General features: G+C 42.2%; 1 pseudogene; it reads right to left on the bottom strand.

The window, feature by feature from the left end:
• Window positions 1-10,999: 10,999 nt before the first annotated feature.
• Window positions 11,000-12,046, bottom strand: LOC123413382 (annotated as a pseudogene).
• Window positions 12,047-12,268: the final 222 nt, after the last annotated feature.

The following is a 12,268-nucleotide window of genomic DNA, read 5'->3' as shown; positions in this document are numbered from 1 at the left end:
TGACATGGTAGTAGGGGTTGATGAGGGCCTCGGCCAAGTCAACATGGGAGTCCGTATCGTTCTTTCTTCCCCAGATCTTGTAGTGGCCACGGATGTCGACAAGCTTCTAGGAGGCCAGGCCCGCAGTCTTGAGCACCTTTCAATCGTTGGTGTTGTCTATCATAGCGAACCTATAGTCAAGGCTGTTAACAAACCTGGTGAAACGCTCGCAAGGCACTGGGGCCAGGCAGTAGTGATAGAGGAGAACATGATGGTGCACACACAATTGGGCGACGACAACCTTCTAATCATGCATGGCACGACCGTTGGTGTAAGCGAGGTGGAAGCTGAGCACTTTGTACTTGTCATCCTCAAGAAGCAACTGCTCCATAGTATCAATGGAGTCCTCCACCATGACCGGGCCATTGTTGTATACCATCGTGAGGTCCATCTTCCTCATGTGGGTCTCCATAATATGCACACCAAATTCCATTTCAGCGCTGCTGGATATACTTTCTAAATGCATCATCGAAGGTGTGCTTATTGTGTTATGGGGCCCGATGGAAAGCATGAAGATATTATGGTTAATGGCCACATGTATAAATGGGGGTCGGACGTCGTGGAAAACCGGCATGGGGCGATGCTCGTGGCGCAAACGCATGCATATGGAGCCCCGAACATGGTCGTGGGCAGGCCCCAACCGTTTGCAGAGCGTCATACGGTTCACTCGAACGAACTTAACAAGATGGGTTGTGCGCGGACCCCAATCGCTAGCAGAGCGCGCGCGGATGGACGCAACCCGAGCGCGACTTGGCACCTAAATGACAAGCAGAGCGCGTAGAACGACGCAGGCAGAGTGCATCGTGGCCGTCTAAACGGCGAGCAATCAATGCATAATTATTGCATATAGCAATTGAACATAGCCATACGAAGGTGCATTTCGGGCTTCCAGCCCAAAACCATCAACAAATTTTGATCTTTGTTTCTCATCACATTCTAGATTACCATGCAATAAGTAATTGCAAATCTATTCACACCGATCAAACCTAAACGTGTTCACACTTAGCACCGGGCTATAAAAACTACCCACTCAAAAATTATTTCTCATTTCCTCTCCTCATCACCCACCAACCAGGTCTTTCCTGTCAAGGCGTTCCATCATGACTGGTAGGAGGAGTTTTGGGTCGCCATATAACCAGGGATCAAAGACCAAATCCGCGGAAGGACTAGAGAGATCTCGCCACTACGCGACAAACATAGAAAAGATGTCGTGGTGTGCCGCGGAGCCCTCGAACATGCTCTCACCGGGAGGAGAGGGCTCTCGCAAGCGCACTCGACACATCAGCGAACGCAAAGAAATTGCGATGCTGAATTCCTCGGACAACGATGATGCTAGTCTCGCTTGCCTAATTAGGCAGGAGGAGCTGGTCGACAAATTGGTGAAACCGCTCAAGATTAGCGATGCCTCGGCTGAGAAGGTGACCGGACTCGTCGTGTGACTCATGGGTGACAATGCAAAGCTCTTCAAGGAGCTCGCCAAGAAGGAGGGGGAGGCCGCCGGCTGGAAGAAGCTGCATGAGCAGAGTAGTGCCTCGGGGATGACAGTGAAAGCGGTTGTCGAGGAACTTATGGATGACTTGATGAAATTCTGCATCAAGCGCGAGCAGGAGGTGGAGGAATCCGTGACTGCTGTCAAGCAAAGTTGTGATGATTTGAAGAAGGAGCTGGAGCAACTCATCGCCTGGGGATCCATCGAGGAGTAGAGACAGTGGTGACCCACATACTTGTATGTGATTTCCTTCTTCTATTGCCCATGTGTCTTTCGTGCCTTGTCGCGTGCGGCATTTAAAATTATCGGGAATATGTAAGACAATTGTTATACATGCCATGAAAAATCTGTCCTCATATTATCCGTTCCCATTTTATTTTGTCATTATATTATCCATTGTCGCATGTGGCATTCTAAATTATCTAGATTATGAGTTGGAAACAAGCTAAAATGACGTTCTAAGCAAGGCACCAACAAAGCAAATGCTTAACGTTGAGAGGGGTCATGGGATCACAAGGAAACACCCTCCGTCGAGGTGTTTTAATTAACCACATGTTAAACAACAGCTCGGGCTGCTCACACATGTCCCGTCGAGCCTGTGCGGCGGACTGCTCGCGCTCGTTGCATCAAATCAAACAACTGCACGCACACCACCAACTATGGTTAAAATTTTGCACAAATACAAAGAGGACCATTGAACCAGGACCGAGGTAGTACTCTCCATTAAAAAGAGGGACATGTGGCCATACTTAAATCGGTACAGGAACACACATGGTTCAGAAAATACAACCGTTTGTGATAGTAATGTGTCAGCTATTTTCTCCAAAGGACTCCGTTGGATATTAATGTGTGTGTCTTGTCTCAAATTGGACAATTTTTTACCTCTGCATATATGTGCAATTTCATCAAACCATGACATGTTTCATGATTTTTGGGTGAGTTTTCGATTCGCTGGGATTGATAAACCAAGATTCTCAATGTTTCACGACAACGAGACCTATGTAATTCATTCACATTCCTTCAATGCGACCTAAACATGTACCCAAGGACACATGTACTATTATTTAGCAATTTTAGTGGACTAGGGCATTTATTTGTAGTTCAGATTTTAATTAGAAAAAAATACAGGGCGAGAAGAGGCAACAATTATCGTTTCTCCCACAAGGGGGGTACATTTATCTATCGGAACCACGAGGGCTCTTGCCATAAGGTCCGGCTTGTAAGATGTTTGTTGTACCAAAGTGGACAATTCTTTTACCACGACATATACGTGCCATGTTGTGACACCATACTAAGTTTCATGATTTTTTGGTGAGTTTTGGATTTACCGGGACGACATAAAAAACGAGATTCCTAGTGTTTGAGGCCGAGCGAGGACATAGATACGGTTGTAATCCATTCCAATTCCTTGCATGGGACTTAATCATGCACCCAAGGACACATGTACGATTTTTATAGACATTTTAATGCACTCGAGCATGTATTTGTAGTTTATATTTGAATTATGCACATTAAATGCCTAGAAAACTCAATTAATGCATGAAAAGGCCAAACAAACCCTGAATAATTTCAAATTTCTGCACGAATATCATGTTGTCCCATTTCGCATGTAGAAAAAAATACAATGCGAGAAGAGGCATCAATTATCGTTTGGCCCACAAGGGTGGCACGTTTCCCTATCGAAACCACGAGGGTTCTTGCGATAAGCTCCGGTTTCTAAGAGGTTTGTAATAAAGATTGACCAAAATTGTACAATTCTTTTACCCCAACATATATGTGCCATGTTGTGACACCATACAAAGTTTCATAAATCTCTAGTGCGTTTTGGATTTATGGGGACATAAAAACCAAGATTTTGAGGCCTAGCCAGGACACAGATACGGTTGTGGTCCATTCCCATTTCTTGCATGGGACTTAAACATGCACCCAAGGACACATGTACGATTTTTCTAGACATTTTAATCCATTCGAGCATATATTTGTAGTTCCAATTTGAGTTATGGACATTAAATGCCTAGAAAACTCAATTAATGTATAAAAAGGTCAAAAGAACCCTCAATAATTTCAAATTTCAGACCGAATCTTATGTTCTTCCATGTTGCTTGTAGAAAAAAATACAACGCAAGAAGAGGCATCAATTATCATTTCGCCCACAAGGGTGGCATGTTTCCCTATAAGAACCACCAGGGTTCGTGAGATAAGCTTCGGCTTGTAAGTGGTTTGTAATAAAGATTGGCAAAAATTGAATAATTATTTTACCACGACATATATGTGCCATGTTGTGAGACCATACCAAATTCATGATTTTTTGGTGAGTTTTGGATTTATGGGGACAAAAAAACGAGATTTTGAGTGTTTGAGGCCGAGCCAGGACACCGATACAGTTGTAATCCATTCCCATTCCTTGCATGGGACTTACACAGGCACCCAAGGACACATGTGCGATTTTTCTAGACATTTTAATGCACCGGAGCATGTATTTGTAGTTTGGATATGAATTATGGACACTAAATGTCTAGAAAACTCAATTAATGTATAAAAAGGCCAAATAAACCCTGAATAATTTCAAATTTTAGCACGAATCTCCTGTTGTCCCATGTTGCCTCTAGAAAACAATACAAGGCGAGACGAGGCAGCGATTATCATTTCGCCCACAAGGTGGACACGTTTCCCTACCAGAACCACGAGGCCTATTGACACAAAAGCTCCTGTTTGTAAGAGGCTTGCAATAAAGCTTGCCCCAAAATGCAAAAACTTTTTCCACGACAGATATGTGCAATGTCGTGACACCATGCCAAGTTTCAAGATTTTCTGATGAGTTTTGGATTTATGGGGATTTAAAAACCGACATTCTCAATGTTCGAGGCCGAGCCACACGCCGAGATGGTTGTATTTCATTCCCATTCTTTGCATGGGACCTAAACAAGCATCGAAGGACACATGTATGATTTTTGTAGCCATTTTGTCGCACTCGAGCATGTCTTTGTAGTTGTAATTTCAATTATGCACATTAAATTAATGCTTAGAAGACTTAACTATAATGTATAAAAAAGGCCAAACGAATTCTGAATATTTACAAAAGTTTTGGTCAACTGTGTGGCACCCATGGGTAAGCACTGTGTGCATGCGTCGTGCTAGCTCACACTTCCTTCTTTACTAAGTTTTCCATATTATTGGTGTTATATATCCAAACACGCTACTGTTTCCCACAACTCCTCCCATCAGTTTCCCGCCTCTTCTCCCACCAGTTTCCCGCTGCCGGTGTCAATGTTCATATAGTAAAATTCTAGTAGTCGAGGCATTTGAACCGTCACCCCTCCCTCGTCCACTACCATCTCCACCCACCATTACTAAAATTTTCAATAGTTGTGGATTATCTTCAAACAACACCCCGCGTCACCCTCCTCCACAGTCCCCCTCCTGCTCGAACCCTACATCACCGCCGCTGCCACCGTCGGCACCTCCAACCCTCGCCAGTTTGCCCGTGCCTCCTAGCTTAGATAATAAAGTTCACGTTACCCTACGATTCCCATACCGTCGCCCCCTGAGTTTTTAGATGAGGCATGCGGTGTCCCTCCCCACCAGATCCACATTCCCTACTCCACAGAGCCGCAGCCTAAGCCCGTCCACGTATCCCAGGGAGCCCGATGAGTGTTTGGCCAAAAAGAGGTTCATCATGGCCTCTCCAGCGGACGTTGGCGAGCTGACCACCGTTCGTCCTGACCTATCGATCCCGGAGAAACACCTTGCCGTAGAAGCCGGTGAGAACGTTGACTACGTTGCCATGCCAAAGGCTTCACGTCAATGGGCTAGCGTATTACTGTATCTCGAGAAAGTTGGCTACGACATCAAGCTCGTCGACAGCGACGACTTCACGCGGTCCATGTCACAGGTTAAGTGGTCCATCCCCAACCCCTCTAGTTCAACCTCTATCGATCTGTTTGAAGGCCCTGCCGCTGATATCCTCCTCCGCACGGTCAAGGATTTGCGATCCTTATACGCCATCGAGCCCATTTTTTCATTTCTCAAGGACACATTGTGTGAAGGCGGCTTGGGATCCTCAATTTCCAAGTCAGATCTCATCAACCATGACCACGAGGAGGGCACCCACAAAGGGTCTTCCCACGTGAAACAACGCATCTACAACATCAGAGAGCACACCATGGGTCTGTGCTCTTCCAACTCGAAGGATCCCGTCCATGACAAGTGAGGCAACATCCTATCAGCAAATCTTACTTTTGCTAACTAGCCAAACCGTACCCTTTGTTGTATTGCCAAGCGGTGTTTTAACTATGTCGTGTTTAATTATTTGAGTTATACAAAAAATGTAATGTTCAATAGGGCTATGTGATGTTTAAGTATGAATTGTCCACTTCAGTTTCACGAATGGCTATATTTGGTTGTTTATAGTGAGTAGATGCCTTGTTTATTTGTATTTGGTTGTTAGGTTGGTTGCACTGAGCATTTGTCGAGTTTTCAAGCATATGCCTTTTTATTTGTATTTGCTTGTTAGGCTGGTTGCAGTGAGCATTTGTCCAGTTTTCAAGCATGTGCCCTGTTTATCTGTATTTGCTTGTTAGGTTGGTTGAAGTGAGCCTCTGTCCATTCAATGGTTATATTTTGTTGTTATACTCACCATATTCTCCTTGTTTATTTCAGTTATTCACAATGTGATGTTCATTATGTGCAAGTCGGAAATGTGTAGTTTGATTTCATCAATACCAGTTTGAACGGCTATATTTGGTTCCTGCTATATTTGAAGTGAGCATTTGTCCAGCTTTCAAGCATATACTACACATGTTGTTTATTTCAGTTTTACACATTTATCAAGTGTGATGTTTAAGCATGAGCTATGTTCTATTCATTTTTAACAATACCAGTTTGAATTACAATATTTGGTGGTTGTTAAGCCTGTTGTAGTTAACATTCCTTTCCATTTTATATTCGCTTTATCATTTGGATATGATGTTGTTTACCTTGGCTATATTTGTTTGATGTTAAGGTTGCTTTACTTATCATGCCTTTCCACTACTTATGCAGGACAACAACGGGAATGGCCTGCATTTTCTACCGAGGTTAGTATCATCCCTCGACTTGTACTCCCCCGTTGTTACATAATGTAGTGCATAAAGATCCAGGCCTGGATATTTTTAGCTTCTAATATTGGCTTGTTGCTTGTAGGTACATATGTCATTGGCAAAGATCCACGCATCGACCCTTTTTATGTATGGAGCAATGATATATTAATGAACCAACATCAAGTGAGGAAACTGATAAGGACTATTAGCAAAAACATACTAACAGTGGCAATCAAATTATTTGTTTATGCTCTACCCAACACAATAGTGAGCTATATGATGGTCACTACGAACTCTAAATCCTTCTCTTCTGAATGCCCATAATGAGTTGTCACACAACAATGTGTTAATCTTTTTCGTTTGTAGTGATTCCCAAAGCAGTTTACTCAAGATTACCTCGCAAAGTATATGATTGGTCGACGTGCAATGAAGGTTAAAGTATTTCATCGAGGCCAGAATGAGCATCGAGAAGTCCTAATGAATACAATGAAGGATGGGCGGGCAGCCATCACAAGGGGTTGGCCTAGAGTCATGCGCGCATTACGCATGGAGGAGGGCACAATATGGACATTCCGCTTCACCTTCTCGAGCAACCAGAATGTTTTTCGCCTCTCTCATTAAAGTCTTTAGTACAACTATGGTTTATCATTCTTTAGTTGGTGCTTCAACATGGTTCGATAGGAAATATGCATTCGTGCTTGAAACTACATTTGTAATAAACATGGTTCGATATGAAATAAGTGATTGCCTACTTTCAAATTCAAAATCTATGATTTTTAAACGCAGGGATTGAATTAGGTATAAATTATGTTCTGCATGCCAATACCCTGCACAAGGTTTGCGAAATTCGATACAATTTTAAATAGCAGCAATTAAATTAGGTTGAAAATACGTTCTATAGGTCATTATGACGCACACGGTCTATAAAGCACAACGTGTGTGATATATATCATAATGAGACACGGTTCATGGAGAGGAAACGTGTGTAACCATGCACATACTTGTCGTTTGCAAAGCATGTGTGATGTGGCGCGCATCATAAACGTAGACCTAGTTTTATACGTGCCTCAAAAAATCTCCTGATTGCACTCTCTGTGGACTGCGCCTAGTAATTAAGGTAAAACCACAGAAGTCCGACAGCGATGGTAATGCAATCACTAACGAGTAGCAAGGATGGATCGTTTGGGATATTGGAGATATCAGAAATAGTTGTGTGAAGACTCGCGTTTGGGATAAATGCCGGCATCACATACCCTTAGTTATGAAAAACGTATGCATTCCCACACCCTAACACCGACGGCTTTTGGGTCGTATAGGATGGACCCCCCCTATCGCCCACACTCACTAGGCGACGGTTTAAAATGCCGTCGCGGAAAGCGGTTCAAAACTGTTTGTATAGCGCGTTGTTGCTCGAGTGAAAGGACCTTGGTATTCGCCACCATTATCTGATCTCACGCACTTAAATTTCCTGCCAGTTTCTCTTTCAACCATGGCATGGAACTCCTTGAAGGCGTCAAGTATCTTGTATTTGTGTTTCAATACATACACAGAAACCTTTCTGGAATAGTCATCAATGAATGTCACAAAGTATAATGCTCAACCATGGTATTTTTTAGTCATGGAGCAAACATCAGTGTGCACAATATCAAGAAAAATTTCTACACGATGTGAAGGGAGTGTACAAAATGCAACCCTATGTTGTTTGCCACTAAAACAATGTGCACATGGTTTCAAGCATATACCTTTCAACTCAGGGAGGTACTCCATGCGAGCAACAGCATGCATGACCTTCTCACTCATATGCCCAAGCCTCTTCTGCCACAATTCAATAGAAGTGTCTTTTTCAGCAATGTACAAAACCTCATTGAACAACTCGGTTTTAGTCACATAGAGATTACCTTGCCTACTTCCTCAAACCACAGTCAAAGAGCTTTTGGTAAGCTTCCACTTTCCTTTAGCAAAATAATTAGTTTGATGCCATCAAGCTTGCACACTTACAACAGGTTCAACCTTATTTCGAGAACTTGTCTCACATCATCGAGCACCAATATGCAACATGTGTTTGTTTTAATGCATATAGAGCCCTTGTCAACAATTGTTGACCAACCACTATTTCCCATCCTCACTTGGCCACTAACACCACTACTGTAAGATGTGAAATACTCCTTGTGTGATGTGATGTGGAAGGACGCACCTGAATCCAAAACCCAACTCATGGCATTATCATGAACAACACTATAGCATTCTTCATATTCAATGACTAGATAGTACTCATCTGATTTAGTCATGGCTGAGCTCCTCTTAGCCTTTTGATCGGTTTTGTTTTCAATTTTCCCTACTGCAAGCTCTCTTTTGTACTTCCTGCACTGGCTCTTTATGTGTCTCGGATTGCCACAATGAAAGCAAGTAATATCTTTTCTCTATTTTGAATTTGATCTCCCCCAAGATTTGCTTCTACCTTACTGAAATCTGGTATTGTTTGGTCCACGGTTCTCATTCTTCCCGTGGGTTTCAGCCACATATGCATAAGAAAACGATGCATCACCCTTTTTATTCTTTCTGGATTCTTCATTCAATGTATTGTTCTTCACCATCTCCAATGTCAGCTTCCCATCTGGAGACGAATTGCTAAATGACATAACAAGCGTATTCTAACTATCAGGCATGGAACTCAGCAGCAACGATGATTGCACCTCATCCTCAAAGTTGATCTTCATGGCTGAAACTTGATTTATATGGCACTAAAAGACATTCAACTGCTCAATCACACCTGTGACATCCCGGTACTCAAACTTTGCAAGTCTTTTGATCATCGAGGCCTTCTTCATTGATGTCTTCCTCTCATACATAGACTCCAACTTCTGTCACATCTCATGCGCATTTTGTGTTATTTGCAACATGGTGGAATATATTGTGGTTGACGTACAACTGAATCATACCTACTGCCTTTCTGTGCAACACTCTCTATTCTTCTTCCCTGACATGTGTGGGTATCTTGTCTTTCACAATTGGTTCAACAAATCCTTGCAATAGAGGATGTCTTCCATCATGGGCTTCCACAATGAGTAATTGGAAAAATCAAGTTTTACCTTCCCACTTGTAGTAGCGCTTTCTTCCAAAGCCATTGTGAGTAGCACTTCTAGAAACAATCAAGCCACTAGGATTAGCAACCTTCTAAACAACCAAGGCTTTGATGCCACTATTTTGGGAATTAGCTCACAAATGCATTTGTGGTTGACTAAAAAGCTACAACATAAACAAAGTAATCTCAACACCACATCATGTACTAACTCAATGATTGTTGTTTAGTATGAAAGGAAACATATGCAACAACATATATGGAGGAAATATTTTCTAAGTAGATAGGACGCTCTTCAGACAAATGTCTTGTGATAGGAGTAACTTTCTAGACTACAACAAGCATCAACAAAGAAACACCGGATTTTTACGTGGAAACTCCTCAACTTGAGGGGGAAAACACGGGCCAAAGCCACTCAAATCATCTTCGATCATTATCAAATGTAAAATACAACATGTTCTTCTTTAAATATTACTAGAGGATCTCATATATCTTGATTTTTGAATTTTGGATGAACACAACAAGATTTGAGACTCAAGAGTTAGGGACTGAAACAATCTCGCCAAAGATGATGGAATCGCAGCATGAAGGAGACCTTTGGAAAGAGTTCCTTTGCTTATTTCTTCATTTTTTTTCTTCTTTCTTTTTTCATTTGGTTTTCTGTCTTTTTTTTCAATGACGGTTGAACTGATTTTTGTCACATTTGACAATGGCTGCTGGATGACAGTAAAGCCTTTTCATCCTCTCACATACAAAGACCAAAATTTCTCTAGATGATAACCTTAATGCGTAGTGGGTTTCTATATTTTTTTGAGCTGACTAAAAGACTTTAAATTGTAATCTCCTCGTAACTCACATCAGGAGGGATATCACAACACAGGCCCGTGTGCGTGATACCCTTGGCGCCTGAGGGCATGTACAATGGTTTAGATGGCAGCTATCTGTAACTACTTGACACTTCACTTACAGACGGCTAAACAGACATCTTGTACAATGAGCCGTCTATTTGACTGTCTACTACTGCACAATGCACGCATGCATCCATGATAGCTTCTGTATGCAAATGAGATCACACATAAATTACATGATGGTAACATGTGTATACGTGAACTATATAGAAAGTAATAAAAATAATATAAACTCAAATTGGCACAGAATTATTAAATATCGAAATCAATAATGAAACAATTAACACATACAAAATTATTCAAACTATTTGTAATTATTCACTTAAATTGGTACAAAATTATGATATATGGCGATCATTAATGAAAAAATAATACATAAAAAATTATTTAAACTAGTTACAATTATTCACTCATCCCCAAATTTCTGCCAAATATGCTCGACCAAATCCTTCTTCAGTTTTAGATGTGTTGGTCGTGCACGAATAGAGGAATTCCTTTGTAGCACATTTGTAAAGTAGATGTTGGGACCACGATTGACCTCCGGCGGTAAAGCAAAACATGTTCCAGGATTCTCATTCAAATCTAAAGGGACGTGAACCATGTCCCCCTCATCTTCGATAATCATATTATGGAGAATGATGCAAGCTTCCATGATTTTACCGACCGAAGCACGCTTCCATAACTTTGCAGGACGTCGCACGATGTTAAAACGGGATTGCAACACTCCAAATGCCCGTTCAACATCTTTCCTTGCCCCTTCTTGATGTCGTGCAAACAATTTGTCAATCTCTATCTGAGGTAGTGCTATAGTCTTCACGAATACAGCCCATTCTGGATAAATACCATCTGCAAGGTAATAACCCTGATTATATTGCCTTCCATTGACAATGAACTGTACCCGTGGAGCTTCCCCTTTCAACTCTTGGACAAACAAAGGTGACTTGTTGAGCACATTTATATCATTGTTTGAGCCGGCAACACCGAAATAAGCATGCCATATGCGAAGGTCGTAAGAAGCAACTGCTTCAAGGATCATAGTAGGAACACCGTGATCACCACGGGTAAATTGTCCTCTCCAAGCATTAGGGCATTTCTCCCATTGCCAGTGCATACAATCGATGCTCCCTAACATGCCAGGGAATCCACGAGATTCACCAATTTGAAGCAAATGTTCCACTTCATCACATCTTGGGGGCCTCAGATACTCTTGACCAAACATGTCAATCACCCCTTGTGCGAACATCCCCAAGCATTCTAAAGTAGTGCTTGCAGCTAACATCAGTACCTCATCAAGTTGGTCCGCGGAGGTTCCATACGCTAACATGCGGATTGCGGCTGTACACTTTTACAGAGGTGTGAGCCCGGGTCGGTTGGTGGCATCTGTTCTATGAGTAAAATAAGGATCCCATGCGCCGAGAGCATTCATAATTCGTAAGAACAAAGGCCTTCTCATGCGAAACCTTCTACGGAATATCTCATCGGTGTACATTGGATTTTCAGAGAAGTAATACTGCACGAGGTTCTGATGGGCTATTTCACGAATCCTATATATGTACCTTCTCATGCCGCTTCGACGGACAGATTGCTCAAAATTTCGTTCCTCGAACCTGGTGATCAACCTATCAGTGAGACGCTCATCTATCCTATCAATGACTCGTTCAAATATTTCTTGCTC

The sequence above is a fragment of the Hordeum vulgare genome, chromosome 7H (genome assembly GCF_904849725.1).
Source record: "Hordeum vulgare subsp. vulgare chromosome 7H, MorexV3_pseudomolecules_assembly, whole genome shotgun sequence".
In the NCBI taxonomy this organism is placed as follows: domain Eukaryota; kingdom Viridiplantae; phylum Streptophyta; class Magnoliopsida; order Poales; family Poaceae; genus Hordeum; species Hordeum vulgare.
This window is presented reverse-complemented; position numbering and strand designations above follow the sequence as displayed.